This window comes from Sorex araneus, chromosome 2 (assembly GCF_027595985.1).
Source record: "Sorex araneus isolate mSorAra2 chromosome 2, mSorAra2.pri, whole genome shotgun sequence".
Lineage (NCBI taxonomy): Eukaryota > Metazoa > Chordata > Mammalia > Eulipotyphla > Soricidae > Sorex > Sorex araneus.
Genome location: NC_073303.1, coordinates 279214490 through 279237690, shown reverse-complemented (window position 1 = coordinate 279237690; position 23201 = coordinate 279214490). Strand labels below are relative to the sequence as shown.

Sequence of the window (23201 nt, the reverse complement as noted above, 5' to 3'; positions counted from 1 at the left end):
GGCACAGGTGCCAGCCCCGGACCCGGCCGAGGAGGGCAGCGGGCGCCCTCGCTCCGCAGTCCGGGTGGCCGAGTAAGTGCGGGCGGGCCGCACCACCGATACCGAGAAGGACGGAGATTAGGATAGCGAGCAGAGCAGTAAAGCCCGGAGACACTCGCGGGGTCCCGAACACGGGGCAGCGCTCCACCCGGCGTTCCCGCCGAGCCGCCGTAGCCGGGACGGCACGCGCGACGACCCCGCGACTCTCGCGGCGCCCCTTGGCGGCCCCCCATCTAGGCGCCGGCCGGCGGGGGGGCGGGGCCTGGCGGGGGCGGGGCCTGGCGGGCGGGCGGGCGGGGCGCGGAGCCCGCGGCCCTGGGTGGGGACGGGCGGGAGGAGGGGGCTGGCGGGCGGCTGGGCGGGGCGCGCGCGGGCCTCAGCTCCTCACGCGCCGCGCTCGTAGCCCCAGCTCGCGCGCCGCGGGGAAGCCCGGCGGCCAGCGCCGTCCGCGAGCCCACGCCGTGGCCGGAGGAGGAGCCGCGGGCGCCCAGGTAGGCGCGGGGTCGCCCGCCGCGCGGCCTGGCAGCCCCCGGAGCGCCCGCGGGCCGGCCCGAGGGGGGCGGCGAGGCCGGGGGGCGGCGCGCGGAGGCCCGGCGGGCGGGGCTGGAGGCGGGGACCGGCCTGGGAGCGGGCCGGGGCGTCTCTCGGTGCGGCCGGCCGAGGCCCGGGGCCGGGGCCCGCCGCGGAGCCGAGCAGCGCGCCCGCCCCGGGGACGCCGGGCCGGTCCCGCCCCTCTCGGGGGGCTCCGCGGCCGGCGCGCCCGCACGGCCCTCGGGAGCCTGTCCCGGGCACGCTTGGCAGAGCGGCAGATGCCAGCGTCTCGGAAGAAGTGAGAGTCACGTCGCGAGGCGCCGAGGCTTTATTTTCCTTCCCCGCCCCCCTGCCCGGGCTCGGCCGCGCTGGCCAAAGAAGGATGTGTCACCCGCTCGGGGCGGCGGGCGGGCCCCCCCACCCCGGCCTGGACGGGGCGCGGGGCAGCACCTGGGAGCAAGGTGGAAGGGGGGCCGCCCCCTCCCCTCCGCGCCGCCTCCGGGGGGCTTTGCTCCCGGGGGGCAGCTCCCGATGGATGCCAGCTGGCCCGGCGTGGAGTCGGTGTTGCATCTGCAACCTCCCGCGGTGCCTTCGCACCGTTCCCAGCCCTGTCACTCTGCTGAAGCTGTAGGAAATTCTACGCCGTTTTCTGTGGCCGGCCACTGCGAGAAATGGTGAATTGCCGCTTGTAAATGAGACTTCTTAGGAGAGAAAATGGTCTGAGAACACGAAATAAAAATTCTTTACACGTCAGCCAAAAATGAAAAAAAAAAAAAAAAGAAGAGTTGATTTGTACTGCCTTCCAAAATCTCAGTGTTCTTCTGCAGATGTACAAAACATCCCCCAAACCATTGGTGCCAGGCATTTTTCTTTGTTCTTCATTAGTCTCAGTCCTCAGTTTCTTGTAAACAGCACCCGGTGCTGAGACCCTAAGAATTGCCATACTAGGTCAGAGCCTGTGCATCCTGCTCAGTAGGCAGCAGGCTTGTGTTGGACGCCGCAAGGAACGATTTTCTTTCTTTCTTAAACCATTAGCAATTATCTCGGTTTCATTTCTTTCAGTCGTATCCGTGACTTCTAATGAAAGCCTTTTTAAAATCCTATGGCCACTCCTAATTTATGCATTCAGTTCATTCACAATTGCATCCAAATGGCTCCCCTATCCTCTTTGGCAGAAGCACTTACAGCATGAGATACTCGTGAAAAAATGTGGATCTTTTATACAGTCTGGGAGCTCAGAAATTGAGGTCAAGGGAAACAAAGTTTTTCATAAAATGAAAAGCTTTGTGGAAGTCTTTAACCAGTATTAATCTAGCTATATCCACTAGGTTTCTGAATGTTAACCAGTAAAAGATTTTATTTGTGGGGGTGGGGAGACAGTATATGGGTTAGGATGCACAGCCCCCGACCAGCCTCAATCCGGGCTTTCTCAGCATCCCCAGAGGTGAGCCTGGTGGTCCAAAGAAACGTAGAGTCCAAGAAGCTTCACATCCATGGGCCCTTGCACTCAACCCCAGGGAAGAAAGAAGCGCAGGGAATGACTCTGGACCCCCTGAACAGGGCTTGAAAAAAACTCCAACCAAAAACATAAAAAGATTTTATTTATATTGCTAAATTGTTGCATATTTTAAAATGCAGCTTTTTGTGAAGTGATTTAATCTTTATTTTGTTTTTGTTTGGGGGGCCACACCCTCGTGCTCAGGGCTTACTCCTGGCTTTGCTCAAGTTGGGATCACTTTTGGCAGGGCTCTGGGGACCAGCCACAAGTGTTATCAGTGTTGCATGCAAACAAAGCAAGTCCCCTACCTTTTGCACTGCCTCTCCACCGTGATATTTTGTCTTTATCTGACTTTAGTCTGAATTAACTTGATCTTAGTGTTTAGCCCAAAGAATGGAAGTTTTGTTTCAGCAAGAATAAAGGATTTGGGGGAATAAAACCATAGCACAGTGGGTAGGGTGTTTGCCTTGCACTCGGCTGACCCGGGTTCGATTCCCAGCATCCCATATAGTCCCCTGAACACTGACAGGAGTAATTCCTGAGTGCAGAGCCAGGAGTAACACCTGTGCATTGCCGGATGTGACCCAAAGAGGGAAAAAAATAAGAATAAAGGATCTGGAGCCATAGTATAGTAGGAAGGGTGTTTGCCTTGTACAGGGCCGACCTGGGTTCAACTCTAGGTATCCCATATGGTCCTCCACGTACCACCAAGAGTAATTCCTGAGCATTATCAGGTGTGACCCAAAAAACAAAAATAAAAGAGAGAGAGAGAATAAAGGATCTGAGTGATTTTGGAGGAATTTGGAGGATGGGGTACTTAAGGGGCCTTCCTGTTTGAACCTATAACTTGCTTCTGAACTCTTCAGGAGCACCTCATTACCTACGGCAGTCACCTTAACATGACCCCTGCCACCTCTCAATGTGTGGCCAAATTTTATTTTCTGAAGCTTTTCTTAATTCTCCCTTCTCCAAACCCTGCCCCACAAGCCAAACAAGCCAACTACCCAATACCCTGGGTTAGATCACCTTTACATATTACCCTCCTTTAAATCAGATATTTTCAACCTTGGTCCTGCTGACATTTTGGAACAGATAATTTCTTTGTTGTGGAAGGCTATCTGGTATGTCATAGGATGTTGAGCAACATTTTCAGCCTTTATTTATAGATACTAATAATATACCACCACCCGTCTAGTTGTGATAATCAAGATGTTTAGTTACACAGACACTCGAGGTGGGACAGTCAAACTGGTTCCTGACATTCCCATGTTGTGGGATGTTGTGAACCACTATACAAACAGACTACTAACTCAGCTCCAGTGATTCTGTATTGTTCTCACTTGCTATATGTGTCCTTTTTCTACAATGCCTAGCTTGTGGTCAGGAGTGTTAACAGATATCTGAAGGAGAGTTTACCCTTAGCCAGACTGGTTAAGGTCTGGGATTACAATAGTACAAGCAACTGATGACATTGTCAGATACTACTGTATAATCATACAATGACCTCATTACAATTGTGATAAAATTTGGAAGTATTGGTTGTGCTGAAAGCATCAAACGCTTCCAGAACTGTTTGGAAACTAGGGAAAGTTTCCTTTGGAAATGACCTTTAAGGTATGATGAACTTTGAGAGATTAATAGAAGTTACTAAAAGAAGAAGTTTAGAGTGATGAACCGAGTAGAAGGAATGGGCCTTTTTTTTTTTTTCTTTTTGGGTCACACCTGGCGATGCTCAGGGATTACTCCTGGCTCTGTACTCAGGAATTACTCCTGGCAGTGCTCAGGGGACCATATGGGATGATGGGAATCAAACCCGGGTCGGCCGCATGCAAGGCAAACGCCCTACCCGGTATGCTATTGCTCCGGCCCCAGGAATGGGCCTTTTATGGGAACTCAGCGACTGGTGTGGCTACAGTATGGATTGTGATAGGAACATAATGATGATACAAAAGAAAACTTAGAAAGTAGGAGAAGGCTATTAACAAGCACTATTTGTTCTTGGGACACACCTGGTTGTATTAGGACAGGGAGAAGAAGGTAATCCTAGACCTGTGCTCAGGGGTAGTTCCCGTTGATGCCAGAGGCCATGTGGTACCAGAGAGCATGAGTAGTACCTAGTTCAGCCAGTTCATTAGAGTCCCTGGAGGAACTTAAAATAGTAGAGTGCCTGTCCCATACTTACTAAGTCAGGATGTTTATGATGGGTTCTGTCCCTGTCACTTTCCCCATGTCTTTCAAAGGGATAGCCTTTTATTTACTAATCTCGATATTTTCTGTGGGCATTTAATCAAATGCATATTATTGTTAATACAAATGGCAGCATATTACATACTTTTTTAGTTCCTTGTTCTTTTAACAATGTCTTAGGAATCTTCCCATTTTAGTATATAATTTTCTCAGCTTTTAAATTAACTGTATGATGTTGTGTGGCTCCAACACAGATTATTTAACAGTTATTGATAAAAATTTACACTTTCCATTGATTTATTGTAACAATAGTACTATATACATGATAGTTTGCATGTATGGGAATATATTTGTAGGATAAATTCCTAAAAGTGGAACTGTTGCGCCCAGTGTGTATACACATACTTGTAAATGTTTGTGCTTATGAAAAGGAAATCACTTGGGACTGGAATGTGCCTCAAATGATGTGCTAAGCCCTAGGTTCAATCACTGTAATGCTCCTCCCTCACCTCACACTCCCCCCGCCACAGCATCTCTGGGTATGGTCCTGCTAGGCCCACAACAGCTATTTTTGTTGTTGTTAAAGCCTGTTGTATAGTACAGAATGGCTTGGATGTCATTGGTGGTGGGAAATGGACACGGGTGGAGGGATGGGTATTGGATCATTGTATGACTGAAACCCAATCATGAACAGCTTTGTGACTATGTATCTCATGGTGACTCAATTAAAATTAATTGATTTTTAAAAATGACTTGCATGGAAACAGTAAACATGGGAGAGAGCTGACCCGAATCATAGTAACGCTGAACTATATGATGCACTGTGATTTCCTCATATGGCCAGTAATGTGACTTTATTTGAAGATAGTCTTTAGTAAGTAATTAAGATTAAATGAAGACATAGGGTAGTATTGATTTTAATAGATCGGTGACCTTATGAGAGAGAAAGGATGATAGGTCATCTGCAAACCGGAATTCTCACTAGAAACTGGTTCTGCTGCCCTTAATGTGAGACTTCTAGGCCCCAGAGCTGTTTGCAAATTAATTTCTGTTGTTTGAGCCAGTTTATGATGTAGAACCCTAGGCCTTTGAATATACTACCATAAAAATATGATAGCAGGAACCAAAGTGGTAGTGGAAGAGATGGAAACAGGAGACATATTTATGAAACATAATTATCAGATGTGGTGACTGATAGTTTGTAGGAAGAGAGAGGAAGAAATAAGTGTTCAGAAGGAGTCCTACGGTTCTTACTTTCTTAGCCAGATGAATGGTGTGGCTACATGAGATAGAGGATACTGGAAGAATAAATTATTTTGAGATGTTCAAATCACAGTTCACTTTGGAACTGGTGAGACTTTCAAGTGTAGCTGTCACATAAGCATTTCATGATTAAAATTCACAGCACAGAGCAGTGGGCTGAACCAGGGACAACCAGATTTTTAGGTGCACGTTGAAAGCTATGAAATTACTTAGAGTAGAAGTAGCACCCCACAGCTGAATCTGGCTTACGGATTTATTGTTTTCCCTATCCAGTGATTTTTGTTATTGTTTAATTGTGAGTTAGTTGCCAGTTAGAAATCTGAGAATTTCCCATGAAAACACAAATTTTTACCTAAAAAAAATTAAAAAATGAAATGTACCACTGTTGAGGTGGATTTCCCATATGGCAACAGTTGATTGGAAATAAATCCCAGCTAATCCCAGCTTTCTAATTAACCAGAAAACCTGCTGCTCCGTAAAATCTATGACTGGCCTGCTTTGTCTATTCCCTTCTCCAATGCTGTATATACTTGAATGTGTACTCCCTGCTCTTAGAAGAGAATATAATAATGATTCTCATTTTAGCTGCATATTGGAAACATTGAATGATGAGAACATACTAAATTCAAAGCCCACGCCCAAAATTTTACTTGGTATTTACTTGGTCTAAATTGTAGCTTGTGGTGTTTTTTAAAGGCCCTCAATTGATTCCACTGAGTAATGGAGGCTGAAAACCACAGATTGAGATTAAGAAAGTATGAGACCTCAGGTCCAGCATCTCAAAGTTGTGTAGAGGAGAGACTGGAGAGAATCAGCAGGTAGGGTGTTTACCTTGCTCTTAACATACCCAGGTTCAGTCCCCAGCACCCCATACAGTCGCTCAAGTCCTGCCAGGAGAGATCCCTGAGTTCAAGCCAGGATTAAGCCCTGAATACAGCTGAGCGTGTCCCAAAAACCAAAACAAAACAAAGTTGAGTAACGAAGAATAGCCCCATGAAAGAAGAGGTGGATAGAGAGCGACAGTAGAATAGCAGCTGGCTTGCACTTAAGGTTTGCAGACTTAGTCCAGTAACACTTGAACAACTTTATAATTGAGAGAGGTAAATTTCATTTTGCTTGTATATTTAATATATGTTAGTCACTACTGCAGAGAATTACATATACAAAAAGCAAGCATTCTATACTCAATGGTCCACTCAAAAGGATTTTCAAGGTTGGTATAAGCTATCCTTAATTCTTGTCTTAGACACTTACTTTGGGATCTATTCCAGTTTAAGATGTGTCATAAAAAGCAAGGAGAGTCGAGCCCATGTACTGCTTCTGTCCATGTGTCGTGCCCAAGTGCATGTGGAACCCAAACACATGTGTCATCCACATTTCCCCACTTGAGATGTGTACTTTTCTGTTTCACATCTAATGCTGGGATGTGTACTAGGTCTCTCTCCACCTTTGGAGAAGTATGCATGCTCTCTTGAGTATGTTCTCTCTCTCTCTCTCTCTCTCTCTCTCTCTCTCTCTCTCTCTCTCTCTCTCTCTCTCACACACACACACACACACACACACACACACACACACACACACTTTCCTCAAAAAACCTCCAAATAAAATGTTTTTACTTAAAAAAGTAAGGGAAGTGATTGTGTTTCAAAATAAGAATTGATCAAGCAAAGATGTATACTGAAAATGATCTGTTGAATTTAGTAAGATGGCATCTTTGACCTATGCAAGAACACTTTTAGATTAGAAGAGGCAGAAACCAAATTAAAATGAGTTGTTTCCGGCAACTCAGCAGTCGCCCATAAGCAACCTCTGGCTTGCGCCAGATAATCTCGTCATCGGCCAAGATATAGAGCTGCATGTCCTTCTCTCCCGGAAGGGAGCATAACATGACACTCTCCATAACCATGCCACCTGATCCCCATGCCAGGCTGTTTAATTTGACCCCCCAGAGGGGGGTGGGTGAGACCCCTCCCCACCCCAAGAGACCCAGCCCTGGCAGCCAAAAACTTCCAGAACTCAACCACCTCCTTGCTCATGGCCACTCTTCACACGCTCAGTCCAAACCTCACCCATGAGTGAACCTACTCCTGGACCATGTGGCCACGCAACACTTCCTACCACACACCACCCATACTCCAAGAGTACTGCACTACATTTGATGGAATTCAAAGTAGGAGACAACCAATCTTAGAGGGAAATATTTTTTTTCACAGATATATACATATAAGCACACAAGACTCAACCTTTACAACATGTTAGTGATGTCATATAGAAGAGCTTAATGGCCCCTGGGTGAAATACAACTATCTTCACACTCTTTATTCTAAGGAAACTTTTATGTACTATTTTCAGCAGTTTTTCATAATAAACAATATAAAATATATTATTTCAGTTCTGTTTTGGGACAGGGATTGGGGTTCAGGATGGAAACATCTGAAATATGGTGGGAAGGTGTTTGAATATTAAATGTAATCAAATATTGTGAACTTCTTTATAAATCAAAAGATCACTGTCACTGTCATCCTGTTGCTCATCGATTTGCTCGAGAGGGCACCAGTAACATCTCCATTGTCAGACTTGTTGTTACTGTTTTTGGCATATCGAATACTCCACGGGTAGCTTGATGGGCTCTGTCGTGCAGGTGAGATACTCTTGGTAGCTTGCCGGGCTCTCTGAGAGGGGCAGAAGAATCAAACCTGAGTCGGCCGCGTGCAAGGCAAACGCCCTACCTGCTATGCTATCTCTCCAGCCTGTAGAAAAAAAAGAAAAAACAAAAAAATGAGTTGCAAGTAAGGAAATGCATATGGTAACTATTGGAAAGTCTTTTGAGAAGTTTTCTCCACAAAGAGGAGTGACAAAGGAGGAAGGAGTTTCTTTTATGTGGCAGGTGCCCAGTCAGCACTAGGTATCTAAACACTTCTAACTTTTTCAGACAGGTACCCAAAGACCCCTCTCCCCATTAAAGAGATCTTACTTGTATTTGTTTTGGAGACTGTGTTTTCTTCACCAGAAGTTATTCTCCAGGACCCTTGAAACTCAAAGTTGGTGATTAGTCTCTTGTCTAGAAAGTGATAGAGCTCCTAATGGTCCAGAATCATCTGGGCTTCAGTGACCCTGACATCATCCTCCCATTGCGCTGATGAACAAAGACCAGATTGTTGGCATGTTGAAATGGAATACTTGACTATGTCAGGGAATATGTATCTAGCTACCAGATTCCCAGGAGTAGTTTATGCAGCTGTATTTTCTTTCTTTTTTGCAGTTAACTTTCATAGTTTGCTTTGCAAGTTAGATATTGATATTTTCCATACTTTAAAATCTTTGTTATTGATGGCAGTTTAAAAGTATAGATAGAAATTAGAGAATTAGACTTCTGTTGAGCTCACAGAGAACAATGAACAAAGTTTAATTTCCAAGAGGTTATATAGATGCAGTTACCTTAAAGATCTTGGGTTAGAGGGACTTTCTAGAGGTATTATCATCAGATGGCTACTGGCAGTCCATCTCTGTCCATCTTGCCTCATTGGTAACCTTCTTTTAGACAGTGACGTTTAAAGGTCAGTTTTGTAGCTCATGTTTCTAAGAGTTTTGATCTACCATTAGTTGAGAAATCATTGAGTTAGAAAATGGCAAGGCATATTAGTTAAGAATTATTAAAATTATTATTTAAGAATTTACATGGATAGAACCAGATGGTATCATGTTAAGTGAAATTAGAGGAGAAGAGCAAATTCTGGATTATCTCACTAATGGAATAGTGAGAGACAAAACTAGGGAATAGATCGTATGGAACAGTGACAAACCATTGGCCTTAGGTTACAAAATATAATAACAAACAGTAGATATAGTTGGGAGGAATGAAGATTGGACCAGAGGTGTTGTAAGGACAGGGGTGAAGGGTCATGGACACTTTGGTAGTGGTGGTATGCAGTACCTTTGTACATCAGTACTGTTACTTTTAATACTGTTATAGACATATTACCTAAAAGTATATAATAATAAAGAATTGTGTTTATTTGAGATTTCCAGGCAGTGGGAGGAGGGGTTTGAAGAAGGAAGAGGTAAAATAAGAACATTCTAGAAATGACATAAGGACAGTGATAGAAGGTAGAGGCATTTTCACTCTCAGGAATATGTAGCAACTTTGTATATAAAATCTGCAAACATGAACACTATGGTAATCCTGTTATCTAAACCACAATAAAAATTAAAATCTTCATTAAAAATTTTGTATTGGTTGAAGGCATGATATACTCTTTTGGTAACAGAAATTTTGCAAACAGGAGTTTTGTGGGGTATTGACCTTCATGACTGCTGCTGGTCAATCAGTGGATGATGGTTACCTTCTGTAGATTAATGTTTTATGACATGAATAGCAGGTCTTCGCCAAAGATGGTTTGTGAATCTAAGTAATTTGTTTAGAAGCCTGTACATGCTTAGGAGCTATAGGAATTCCACCATAGAAATGTCCTTAGGCTGCATGGTGGTAGATACAAAGAAAAAATTGCTAGAAGGATGCTCCAGAGTTCCTGTGGTTTATAAAGGAGGAGACAGAAGTGTTGAATATGCAGAGAACTTGGAATCTCTTCCTGATTACAAGTTCTTGCCAATTGTGAGAAGTCTCACTGATTTTCATTGTTCAGATTCAGATAACAAAATCAGCCATTTTAAATTGTGCCATCCTGTCACCTTTTCTCTCTATCCCATTCCTTGGAATCATTCAGTTTACTTTCTTTTTTTGTTTGTTTCTGTGTCATACCAGGCGGTACTGAGGGCATACACAGGGCCCTGCATTCATGGATCACTCTTGGCAGTGATAAGGTGCTGCCGTCAGCCTTGTATAAGGCCCTACCCATCATACTACCTCTCTAGCCCTGATCCAGTTTACTGTGTTGCTATATATTTCATTTAAATGTAATCACACAATATGAGACTTTTCATATTTAATATAGCATGCATTCCTTTCTTTAGGTAATATCTGTATATATGTATGTTATATACATATATATATATTGGGTTAAGGGAAATAAGAATATGGAAAAATTGGAACTTTCAGATGTTGCTAAATAGAAATAGAAAATGGTACAGCTTCTGTGAAAAACTTCAGCAGTTCCTAAAAAAATTGAGTAGAATTAACTGTATGTACCAGCAATTCCATCCTTGTGTGTATTATCCACAAAGGAATTAAAAATGGGTATTTACACAAAAACTTGTGTTTTAAAGTTCTAAGTGGCACTGTCTAAAGTAGCAGAAGAAGAGGGGGGGCCAAACAGAGAGATAGTACAGTGGGCAAGGCAATTGCCTTGCAAGTGGCAAACCTAGGTTCGATCCCCAGGATCCCATTTGGTCCTCAAGCTTGCTAGGAGTGATTGCCGATATGCAGAACCAGGAGTAACCCTTGAGCTTGAGCATCACTGGATGTGGCCCCAAAACAAAGTAAAATAACAACCAAGGGGAGAAACAGAAAGGGGATCTGAAAAGATAGTACAGTGGGTAGGGTGTTTGTCTTATAGGCAGCTTACCTGGTTTTGATCCCTGGCATCCTATATGATCCTCCAAGCTCTGCCAGGAGTGATACCTGAGTGCAGCAGAGCCAGAAGTAACTGCTGAACCCTGCGACCTGTATCCCCAAAACAAAACAGAGTAACAGAAAAGTATAAACAATTCAGATGTCCATCAACTGATGAAAGGATAAACAAAATGTGGCTTATCCACACAATGGAATTATTCAGTCATTTTTAAATATTCAGGGCCTGGAAATACAACAAGCAAGGTCCTTGCTTTTTACACAGCCAATCTGGATTTGATGCCTGACATCACATATGGTCCCCTGAGCACGGCCAAGAGTGATCCCTAAGCTCAAAGCCAGGAGTAAGCCCTGAGTACCACCAGCATTATAGCTATCCAGTAATATTGTGATTTTTGATTGGCAGTTTTCTGATAATAATGATGTCGTGTGTCTTTTCTGTGTGTTTGTTGGCTAGGTGTGTATCTTATTTTTAGAAATGTCTATTTAAGTTCTTTCCCCATTTTCCAGTTGGACTATTTGTCTTGTTATTGAGCTTCAGGAACTTTTTATATGTTTTAGCTTCTAGATGTTGTCAGAAATACGAATTGCAAATACTTTCTCCCATACTGTAGACTGTTTTTTTGAGGGTTTTGTTTTGTTTTGTTTTGTCAGGAATTTTTTGTTATTTCGCTTTTTTGAGTATGCTTTGCACAAGTTTTTCATTTGTTTTGTTTTTCGAGCCACACCTGGTGATGCCCAAGGGTTACTCTTGGCTCTGCACTCAGGTATCACTCCTAGCGGTGGTCGGACTAGCCTCACCTATGAGGGAACCTGCAGAAAAACCAACAAATAATGATTGCATTACCAAGGGCCAGGCTCTGTAAAGACACACTGCTTCTCGGTAGTTTTCTAACTCACTAAATTGGGGCTCTCTTCCATCCATGCTAATTGGGTCTCTGTTCTTCACTGAAGACCCATATTCCTTAACTCCAGCGAGTCCATTCTCGGTCTTTTATTTAATATTTCAGCAAGATTTTACGGAGTTGATTCTTTCTTTGAAATGCCTTGTTCTTTTTTTGTCCCTTCCAGAGCATTGCACTTTCTATATTTCCTTCCTCTTCACTGGATGTTCTTTTTCAGTCTTTTTGCTAATACCTCACCACCCCCCTGATCTCTAAAAGTAGGAGTGCTGTTTATTTCTCAAACCTTTATTCTTTATCAATCCTATTTCCATGGCATTTGAGACAATCTAATGATTTAAACTCTCTATACCTACAGCTACATGCCCAGGGATTCCAAATCTTAGTTCCAGTTAGACCTTTTCTCTGAATCTCATTCTGATATCAAAGCACTTACCTGATATCTTCATTTGTATGTCTTATAGACATTCCAAAATGGAACCTCTTATTTCCTCCTTAAGAAGTAACCCCTGAGGGGCCGGAGCGATAGCACAGCGGTAGGGCGTTTGCCTTGCACGCGGCCGACCTGGGTTCGATCCCCGGCATCCCATATGGTCCCCCAAGCACCGCCAGGAGTAATTCCTGAGTGCAAAGCCAGGAGTAACCCCTGAGCATTGCTGGGTGTGATCCAAAAAGAAAAAAAAAAAAAAAGAAGTAACCCCTGAGCATTGCTGGGTGTGACCCAAAAAGAAAAAAAAAAAAAAAGAACTCTTTCCACCACCTGTCTGTTACAGCTCAGTAAATTAGAAGCTCCCTTCTTTCAGTAGCCAGGATAAAAACCTTGGAGTCATCCTTAATTCTTTCATCCTGTATCCAATCCCTGCTTGTTAGGGAGTAGTTAGCACTATTCATTCCACCTTTAGAATATAACTAGAGTTGATCAGTTCTCAGTGTCTACTGCTTGCACTTTGTCCACATCCCCCATTATATCTCACCAGGATTCTTACCATCCTCACACTTTCCTGGCTTTTGTCCTTACTAGTTTAAAAAGCAGTTTGAACGTTGTTTGTCTGAAATTAAAAATAAAAAGTAGAGATTAGTGACTGGATATATGATTAATAATGTAGAAATCATAGCAAGGGCATACTTACATTATCCATGTTTTGGATCATAGACATATTGCCTATTTTACAATCTTGGAAATGGAGTCCCAAAACACTTTGTAAACTAAACCAAACCACGGTGTCAAGTCCCCTCTTAATACTGTGGCCCAGGTGTCAATAGTTTGTTATCACTGAGCAACAGCAACATCTTCATAAAGTCGGTATTCTTCTAGCAGTCTAGTTAGGACCCTCTTTCCATGGTGGGCTCTCACTGAGCCAAGACTCAGTCCATGCTGACAGCAGTTTTAGAACCCACATCCTGAGAGATGCTAAGTGTTCTCCACAAAAGGGAGAAGTTGGTTTTTCAGGGAAATAAGGGCAAACAGATCATATCCAATCACAGTCTCCCTGGTTAGTAAGTTCAAAGATTTTTCTTCTGGGTCATCATTTCTCAGCCTGTCTGCAAACTTGCAGTCTTTCCTGAAGGATTTATGTTGGTTTATGTTATTCAAGACTGGAATGATGTCTGTTTTGATTCATTGTTTTAAAAGACAATGTATTGTTTCTAATTAATCTTCAACCAAACAAGTATTATATAAATATATATTTCCTTTCCTGTGTTCTTTTCCTAGATGATCTAATTTCCTAGATGACAAACAAGTAGAAAAAAATAATGTAATTTAAGATAGCGTTAGTAGCGCTGTGAAGAAAATTAAGTGAGGACATTGCCCTCATAATGACCACTGGATTGCTTCCAATTTGTTCCTCTTTTGGCGGGGTGGACGAAGCACACCCATGTGTGCTCAGGGTTAATTCCTGGCTTAGTACTCAGGGATCACTCCTGGCAAAGATTGGAGGGTGCCAGTGTTGGCAAACATGGGTTGGACTCATGCAGGACAAATGCCCTACCCACTGTACTATCTCTCCAGCCCTCTGTTCCTGTTTTAAATATAATTGCAGTGAACATTCTTGTACTTAGACAAACATGTATTAATATTTCATGGATCCTCAAAGATGGAATTACATCTGGGTCAAATAATCATACAACCAAAATTGCAATAGATGCTGTCAAATTAGTTCCCAAGGCTTTATACCAAAACATAGTACTGTAGCACTGTTGTCCCATTGTTCATTGATTTGCTTGAGCAGGCACCAGTAACCTCTCCATTGTGAGACTTGTTGTTACTGTTTTTTGTTACTGTTTTTGGCATATCGAATAAGCCACGGGGAGCCTGCCAGGCTTTGCTATGCATGCAGGATACTCTCGGTAGCTTGCCAGGCTCTCTGAGAGGGAAGGAGGAATCGAACCCAGATCGGCGGCATGCAAAGCAAACGCCCTACCCACTGATATAGCTCCAGTCCAGACCAAAACATAAAATTTATAATATATAATTAGATGTGATAATAATGTGTATTTTTAAATGAGTAATTTTCATTGTTCCTTAGTTATACCCATAATATTGGATATATTCTCTTTGTAAAAATTTCTGTCGTGGGGCCCGAGGGATAGTGTGTTGGTTAAGGCATTTGCCTTGCGTAGGGCCGACTCTGGCTCACTGCTGCCACCACATGGTCCCCTGAACGCCAACAGGAGTAACCCCAGAGCCTGGGAGAAGCCCGTGAGTACTGGTAGGTGTAATCCAAACTGACTCTACCTCAATATATTTATCATGAAGTTGAAGATTACCATACCCTCTCCAATTTGAAAATGTTTTGCTTCTCAAAAGCTTATATGTGGTGTCTTCTTTTTTACTTCTCCATAGCTTTTCTCAAGTATTTGACTGTAGAATAACATGGGGTTTGCCCTTTTAGCCTTGCCTCAGGGAACTTAGTTTATCTTAAAGCAGTGTCCTTTCTGTATGGACATAGGAAGGGAGTTAATATTATGCTTTGTAATTTGGGAGCTGACTACTTCAATAATATTTACTCCCGGGCATATTTTCTTGACTTAGTTTCCCTTAGTTCCTAGTGCCCTAAAAACAGGGTCCCAACGAGGGACAGAATGGACCCAGGGCAAGCTGTGAGCTACCCTGGCATCGAAATGGGCCAGGCCAAAGTGCCACAATACTCAACTATAAGTTGAGAACATGGTCATAGACAAATGCCGTCATGATCCAAAGTAATGACAAGACTAGGACCCTGCTGGGGTTAGGAAGACTAAACTGGCCTGAGGACTGTGGTCTGGAATATATAGTGAATATCCTCAGGAAGAACCAAACTTTAAGTTTGATATATCTCCTTGCTCATACAGAATGATATTGCTAGAAATGTTAGAAGTAGATTTACTACAACTAATTAAGTAGATTACTAGCTGAGGAAGGAAGAAAGCGACACACCCTTGTTTGGATCCCACCCTTGAGCTGATCTCCTAGTAATCTGGAGTAATCTCTTTAGATGAGATTTTGTTAATCTCCTGGAGAAGTGGTCTTACCCCTTGTTGTTGATTTGTTAATGTTCAACCCACCTTTGTGTTACTGCCCCATGTGATTGCTATATAAACTAAGACTGTAACAGAAGTAGGAAGAAGACACAGAAGCGAGGGAGAAGAAATGGAGGCAAGACAGGCAAGACAGAAGACACAGGAGAAGAAACAGCAGAGAAGACACAGAAGCAATAGAGAAGACACAGAAGCAGAGACAAAGAGAGGTCGGAAGAGACCAGAGGAGAGACTACAGAGACAGAGACAGAGAGACACAGAAGCAGAGCACAAGGAGGAGCCATCTTGAGCCAGTCCATGCACAGCGGCTCAAGAGCACCGAACACGAGCAGCAAGAGAGAGAAAGAGAGCGCGCCAGCCCAAGAGCCTGTGAACAACAACACACATTGCACCCTCCTGCGCGCGTGCCTTTGTAATTTTTTACATTTGACCATTTGTATTTCTTTTTCTGTCAGCTTGTATTGTATAATAGAGACTGCTAGTCTTCTCCTATGATCGATTCTTCTTTCACTTCTCGAGTAGTAACACCAGCTTTTTAGCCCATTGCTGCCCATACAGGAGACTCTGCTCCTTGGCCTCCTTGGAGCCATGTTTAGTCATGTATGCTTTAGCTAATGATTCATTCACAGAAGGGTGTGAAATCTCATCTCTTCCCTAGCCCTTCCCCTACATATCTAGTGGAATGCAGATATAAAGTCTGAAGTTCTGACAGTCCTGCATGATGAGGACTGTAGTAGTAGCTCAGTTAGCTAGAAAACATGGTCTCTGAGCCTTTGGTGGAGCCACTGCATCAACCTTCATCTGTTTTTGCTTGGAAGAGAAATTTAATTCCTGTCTTGTCTAAACAGGTATTTTGTGGTTTTGTTTTACTTTGGGGTTCATACCTGGTGGTGCTCAGGGAACTCCTGGCTCTGACTCAGGCAGGCTCGGCAATCATATGGGGTGCTGTTTGCAAGGCAAGCATCTTTCCCACTGAATTTCTCCAGCCCCAGCACTTTTTTGTGGGGGGAAGGGGCACACTGGCAGTGCTCATGGGTTACTCCTGGCTTTGCACTCAGGAACTTCTGGTGGGCTCAGGAAGTCATATGGGATGCCAGGAATCAAACCCAGTTAGTCCACATGCAAGACAAGCACCCAACCTGCTGTACTATGTCTCTGGTCCCCAGCCACTAACTAATCCTTGTATTATTTATGAGCGTGTTCTAAGTAATCATTTTTTCAATTAGAAAATGGCATATTTCCCTCCTATTTGTTGAAGTTCACTCCCTTTCTTTGCAAATTATTTATTTCAATGTTAAATTGACCTTTGCACTGATGTTCTTTGCACTTGTGGTTTTTATTTGCTAGGGGCCTCCCAAGCAGTCCTCAGGGGGCCCTGGAACCACTCTCAGTGAAATTTGGCCCTCCTTGCAGGATGACTCAGTGCCAGGAACCTGTGATGCCAAGGCCACCCGGGCAGTACTCAGGGTACACCAGGTCTATATTCTGTGGTACCGAGGCGCTTCTAGGGCTGTACTCACCATGCGGGGTGGGGGCCTGCAGTGCTGGGGACCAGACTGGGGTCAGCTGCATACTTTGTGATCCCTGTATGGTCTCCCTGGACTCTACTCGAATTTAAAAGAACAATCTCTAATGAATGTCTTTCCTGTTGTAAAATTATAAACATAGATTTTAATTATCTTGTACTGTAAAATTTAGCTCTTTACGTCATCTAGAATTTATTTTAGTGAAGAGTGTAACGGGAAACCTGTTGTTCAGTTCAGAAAAATCTTGTTATTCCAACTTTTACATTTATAATTTTTATAATCAGTGAAATGTCAGATTATCAGTTAACAAATTTTCATGTACACAAAGTTGGTTTGGGGAACCTATTCTATTTTTTGTTTGTTTGTTCCTGTGCCATTAGCATTTTTAATTACTGTGGTTTTGTAATGTTTTATGATTCTTGGTAAGACATAAGTTCTTTGTTTACTTGTTATTTTTTAAAAATAAATACTGGCTATAATGCAGTGTCTGTAAAACAATCATTAGGTGTAGATCTTAGTAACATAGTGAGCACTGGTTACCCATTGCCGAGTTGAAGGGGGAAATAGTTCTATTGCTTTGGCCCACCACAACTTCTCTTCTTTGTGATATTTTAGAATAAACTTAGAGTTGATCTTAGAATCAGTTCAAATCATTGGATGCCATAATAATTTATGTACCAACTATATTTCAGAAATTGATAAGCATAATAATTTTTTCATCTAAAGTAATTTTAAGTGATGTGAACAGCTGTTAAGAGATTATTTGAAGTGATGTGAACAACTATTAAGATATAGTGGTTGTCATAATGCCCAAAGAGGGGGGGAAGAGAGGAAGGGAGGGAGGGGGGAGAGAGAGAAAGTGAGAGGGAGCGGGGAGGAAGGGAGAGGAAAAGAAAAGTGCCTGCCATAGAGGCAGGCTGGGTGGGGAGGGGTGAGAGGGATAAGGGGGATATTGGAGGTGGAAATGTATACTGTTGGAGGGATAGGTGTTGGGACATAGTATGATCGAAACCCTATGACATAAACTTTGTAACTGGTTCTCATGTGATTCAATTAAAAAAAATTTTTAAAAGAGGGATAGTGGTTGAATGTGGTCATTACCTACATTTGTCTATATCCCAGGATTTATTTGTAACCCAGAAGTTTGTACCCTTTATTATCTTTGCCTCCTCTATCTTTTTACTTTGGCAGTCACCAATCATTTCTCTGTGTAAGTAAGATTATATAGCATTTGTCTTCCTCTGTCCTTATTTCACTTAACATAATGCCTTTCAGGATCTTTCCTTGTTGTTACAAATAGCAAGATTTCATTCTTCTTTCTCTGTGGCTGAATTATATTCTGGTGTATGTGTGTTTGTGTGTAGAGCACTATTTTTTTGTCCATTGATCCATTAATGGACATAGGCATAACTGTTTCTGTGTTTTGTCCGCAATACCCATGAGAACATAGAATTTTTTTCCAGTTAATGTTTGTTTTTATTTCCCCTGCATAAATACACAGAAGGGGATTTGCTGGATCATATGATAGTTTTATTCTTTAAAGATTGTTGTTGTTTTATTTTATTTTGGAGCCATTCCTGCCAGTACTTAGCTATTACTCCTGGCTCTTTCCTCAGGAATCACTCCTAGCAGTGCTTGGGGCTCTCTATATGATTCTGGAGATCAGATTGTGGCAGGTTGTGTGCCAGGCATATACCATAATTCTGTACTATTTCTCTGACTTATTATTTAATTTTTTAAAGAAACTACATACCCCATAGTTTTCCGTAGTGGTTGCACCATTCTCACACTTATTTCTCACCTTTTAACTAATATTTGTTTTAACAGGTGTGAAATGATGTATCATTGTGGTTTTAATTTTCATTTACCTAATAATTAGTGGCATTAGACTTCCATGTTGGCCTTCTGTATATCTTATTTGGAAAATACCTGATCAGATCCCCTGCCATTTTAAAATTTGCCTGTTTAAGCTTTCTGTTATTGAATTGTGTGAGTTATTTATGTTTTGGCTATGAACCCCTTATATGATAGTGATTTGTAACATCTGCCCATTCTGAATTTTGCTTTTTCATCTTATTGATAGTTTCCTTTGCTGTGCAAGAGTTTGTTTGTTTTTTTTAGTTTGGTATAGTAATACTTATTTTTGCTTTTGCTAAAAAATAATATATTTTCTACAGATAATTATTGGCTATAAGTAACCTTATTTTTGCTTTTTTTATGGGTAGATGGCACAGTTGGCAGTGCTTATGGCCTAATCCTGGCTCTGTACACAGGGATCACTCCTGTTGGTGGTTGGGGGACCATATGTAATGCTGGAGATCAAATCAAATGCAAGGCAAGAACCAACCCACTATATTACCTCTTCAGCACTTACTTTTGCTATAGTTATCAGATTTTTTAAAAATCATCAATCTCAAGGAACTTTATGAATGTTTTATTCTAGGAATTTTATGGTTTTATTCACTTAATTCATTTTTAAACTGTTTTTGTGTGTGGTGTAAGTTTCTTTTGCATATGACTATCTAGTTTTTCCAGTACCATTTATTGAGGTGACTCTCTTTCCCCACTGTAGTCTTGGCTCCTTGTGTATAAACTGAAGGACCCAGTATGCATTTTTTTTGTTTCTGAGCTCTCTTCTGTTCCATTGATATGTGGGTCTTTTTTTATTTATTTAATTTATTTATTTTTAATTAGTGAGTCACAGTGAGGGTACAGTTATAGATTCACATATTTTCGTGCTTGTTTTTCCCTCATGCAATGTTTAAGAGCCCATCCCTCCACCAGTGTCCATTCTCCACCACCAATGAACCCAGTATCCCTCCCACCCACCCCCAGCCCCAGCCCCCCCACCCCACCCGGCCTCTGTAGCAGGGCATTCCAATTTGATATCTCTCTTTCCTTTTGGGTGTTGTGGTTCCAAATAGGGGTATTGAGTGGTCATCCGGTTCAGTCTCTAGTCTACTTTCAGCACGCATCTCCCTTCCCGAGCAGGATCTCCAGTCGCATATTACTTGGTGTTCCCCTCTCTATCTGGGATGACTTTCCCCCAGCATGTGAGACCAGCCTCCAAGCTATGGAACCAACCTCCTGGTATTATATACTACTATTCTTGGGTATTAGTCTCCTACTCTGTTGTTCTATATTCCACAGATGAGTGCTATCTTTCTATGTCTGTCCCTCTCTTTCTGGCTCATTTCGATATGTGGGTCTTTTTTTAAAATTCCAATACCTGGTTTGACTACTCCAGCTTTGCAATATCATTTGAAATTCATGTATAAGAACCCTCTAGTTTCTCAAATTTGCACTGTCTCTTTGGGGGCTTTTGTGACTTCATACACATTTTAGCATGTTTATTCTATTTCTATGGAAAATACCATAGAAATATTTAGAGGGATTGTATTGAATCTGAATTTCTGGGTGACACATACTTTTTTACCAATTCTGATACAGGTCTGTACATGCAATACAGCTGCCCTATCCATTATACTATTTCTTCAGCCCCAAGGAGCAAAACTAGTTATTTTTTGTATTGATTTTGTATCCTGAAACTTTACTGAATTTAATAGTTCTAACTCTTTGGTAGAAGGTTTGGGATTTTCAGCATATAGTATGTCATTGACAAATAGAGACTAATTCTTCCTTTCTGATGAAATGATTTTCATTTTCTTGCTTAATTGCCCCAACTAGGATTTCAATGCTATGTTGAATAAAAGTAGCAGCAGTAGACATTCAGACCTTGTTTCTGATCTTAGAGAAAAAAAAACTTTCAGCTTTTCACTTTTAATTTTGTTGTTTGCTATGAACTTGTCATACCTGGTCTTTATATTTATGTACATTCCCTCTATGGCCTCTAGAGAATATTGATCATTAATGGATGTTGCATTTTGTTAACTGTATTTTCTTTATCTATTTAGATGAAGGTGTATTTGAGGGGGTTAGGGGGATTCACTCAGTAGTGTTCAGGGACCACTCTTGGATCTGTGCTCAGGTGCTATTTATGGCTTTGTGCTTTGGGACCATACCTGATAATGCTCGAGACCATGTCTGTTGCCAGGATTTGAACCATAGTCACATTCTAGGCAAGCTTCTTAATCTTTGTACTATCTCTCAGGCCCCTGATAGAATTTGTATAATTCAATTTAATCATAAGGTGTGTTACACTGATATGAAGTTGTTAAACTGCCCTTGAGTCCCAGAATAAATCCCACATGATCATTGTATATGAACTTTAATATATTGTTGGATTCAGTTTGATAACATTTGGTTGACAGTTTGTGCATTGGTGTTTATCTGTGATAATGTAGTAATTTTCTTATATTTTAATGTATGTGACTGGTTTTTGTATAATGATAAAGCTGGCTCCAAAAATGAGTTTGAAAGTTTTTTGCCACTCTGTTTTGGAAGCATTTGAAAAGGAACATTACAATTTTTAACTATCATCCTTAGTAGTGCATGTAATCTAATTTATAGTCTAATTTGTGTGTGAAAGACTGCTGGTTAAAGATGGATCATGTGTGAAACACATGTCAAAACATCATAAACTAATGAGGAGCATAAAATAATAATTCTGAAAAATTATTTCAAGATGTTCTTTATGAAATATTCAAGTAATATTCATATGATCAAACATTTTATAAACATTAAGATGTCTCTGGCCCACCCTCTTCCACAGCCAGGCTCCAGATGGAAAGCCTTGAACCTGAGACCCTGAGAGCTTTCTCCTCACCGGCCCCAGCCCCTAGATCACAGGGTTGCACCATCTCACATCAGCTCCTATTCTATAAACCCAAAACTGTGTGGACGCACACTCTTCATATTGAAGCCAGTGGATGCAACAGCCATACTTCACTGCCTTTATACAGTCGTAAATCTCATTCAGCTAAATGTGCTGACTAATTCAAAACCCCCCTTGTTATAGTCTAATAGCAGTACATGGTAAAGGAAATAATCTGAACAACAGAGGTATCATCAGTAGCCCTCTGATATAAATAGCTGAACATATCAGTTCTTAATCTAAACCTCTAACATGAATCCACATAAAATTCAAAGAACAGTGCAGAAACTATGATAGGACCCAACTGCTATGTCAGACAGAGGCAAAACCCAAGCAGATCCTCAAGACCATTAAACTCTCAAGTTCGGTCAGTGAAGACCTGAAATCAACACTTACTACATTGCAGTTGAAATTAAGCAAGCACTTGCCAGTGAAATTAAGCAATCACTAGATGAGAAATTCGACCAGCTCAAAGAACTAATTCAGATAATGAGAGATTGCGTATGAAATGAACTGAAGTAACTAAAGGACACAATAGCAAGCTATAAGTAGCAGAATTGCACAGGTGGAGAACCACATAGGCAAACTTGAAAACAAAATACAAACCAGCATTGGTAGGCAACTGACAACAGATAAGTATTAGATTAGAAGAAAATGTAAGTTACTTAATGGGTAACAGCAAGAGGAACAAATTCTCAATTATAGGAATGCCAGAAGGAGAGGCAAACAGGAAAGGGGAAGAAAAGTGTTGGGAAAGATCACAGCTGAGAACTGCCCACTGTCTTGAGGGAGGCTGATATACAGACTCAAGATACTCAAGGACAAAATTAAGCAAGCAAAATAAACCCAAACAGAAAAATGCCAAGACATAAAGCCAGTAACATGCCAGACCCAATTGCACATCAGCAACATTATGATGAGCACTGTCATCCCGTTGCTCATCGATTTGCTCAGGTGGGCACCAGTAATGTCTCCATTGTGAGACTTGTTGTTACTGTTTTTGGCATATCCAATATGCCATGGGTAGCTTGCCAGGCTCTGCCATGCAGGCGAGATACTCTCAGCTGGAGCGATAGCTAAGACATATAGAAATCAAAATTAAAACGGAGAGATAGACTTCTTAAAGCTTCTAGAAAGAAGAAAAATCTTAAATATAAGGGAAACAACATAAAGATCACTAGAGATCTCTCATATGAAATGGTACAGGGGAGAAAAGAGTAGAATGACATATACAAATTACTCACTAAAAATACTTTAAACCTAGAGTCTACTACCCTGAAAAGCTCTCAATTTAAATGGGAGAAAAGGATGAAAAACATCCTAAAACAAAAGTTGACAGCATTTGCCATAACTAAACTGGCCCTGAAAGAAATACTGAAAGACCATTTGTATCAACCAAACAGCTAATTATAGGAGCAACAACCCCACACAGTGA

At 41.9% G+C, this 23201-nt stretch overlaps 1 protein-coding gene across 1 annotated transcript in view; it reads left to right on the top strand.

The window, feature by feature from the left end:
• Positions 1-393: 393 nt before the first annotated feature.
• Positions 394-23201, top strand: part of PPP2R3A (protein phosphatase 2 regulatory subunit B''alpha) — a 155374-nt gene continuing 132566 nt past the window's right edge. The window contains exon 1 of the mRNA XM_055126127.1: positions 394-530. The gene's annotated coding sequence lies outside the window, so the exon portion shown is untranslated. The remainder of the gene's footprint in view (positions 531-23201) is intronic.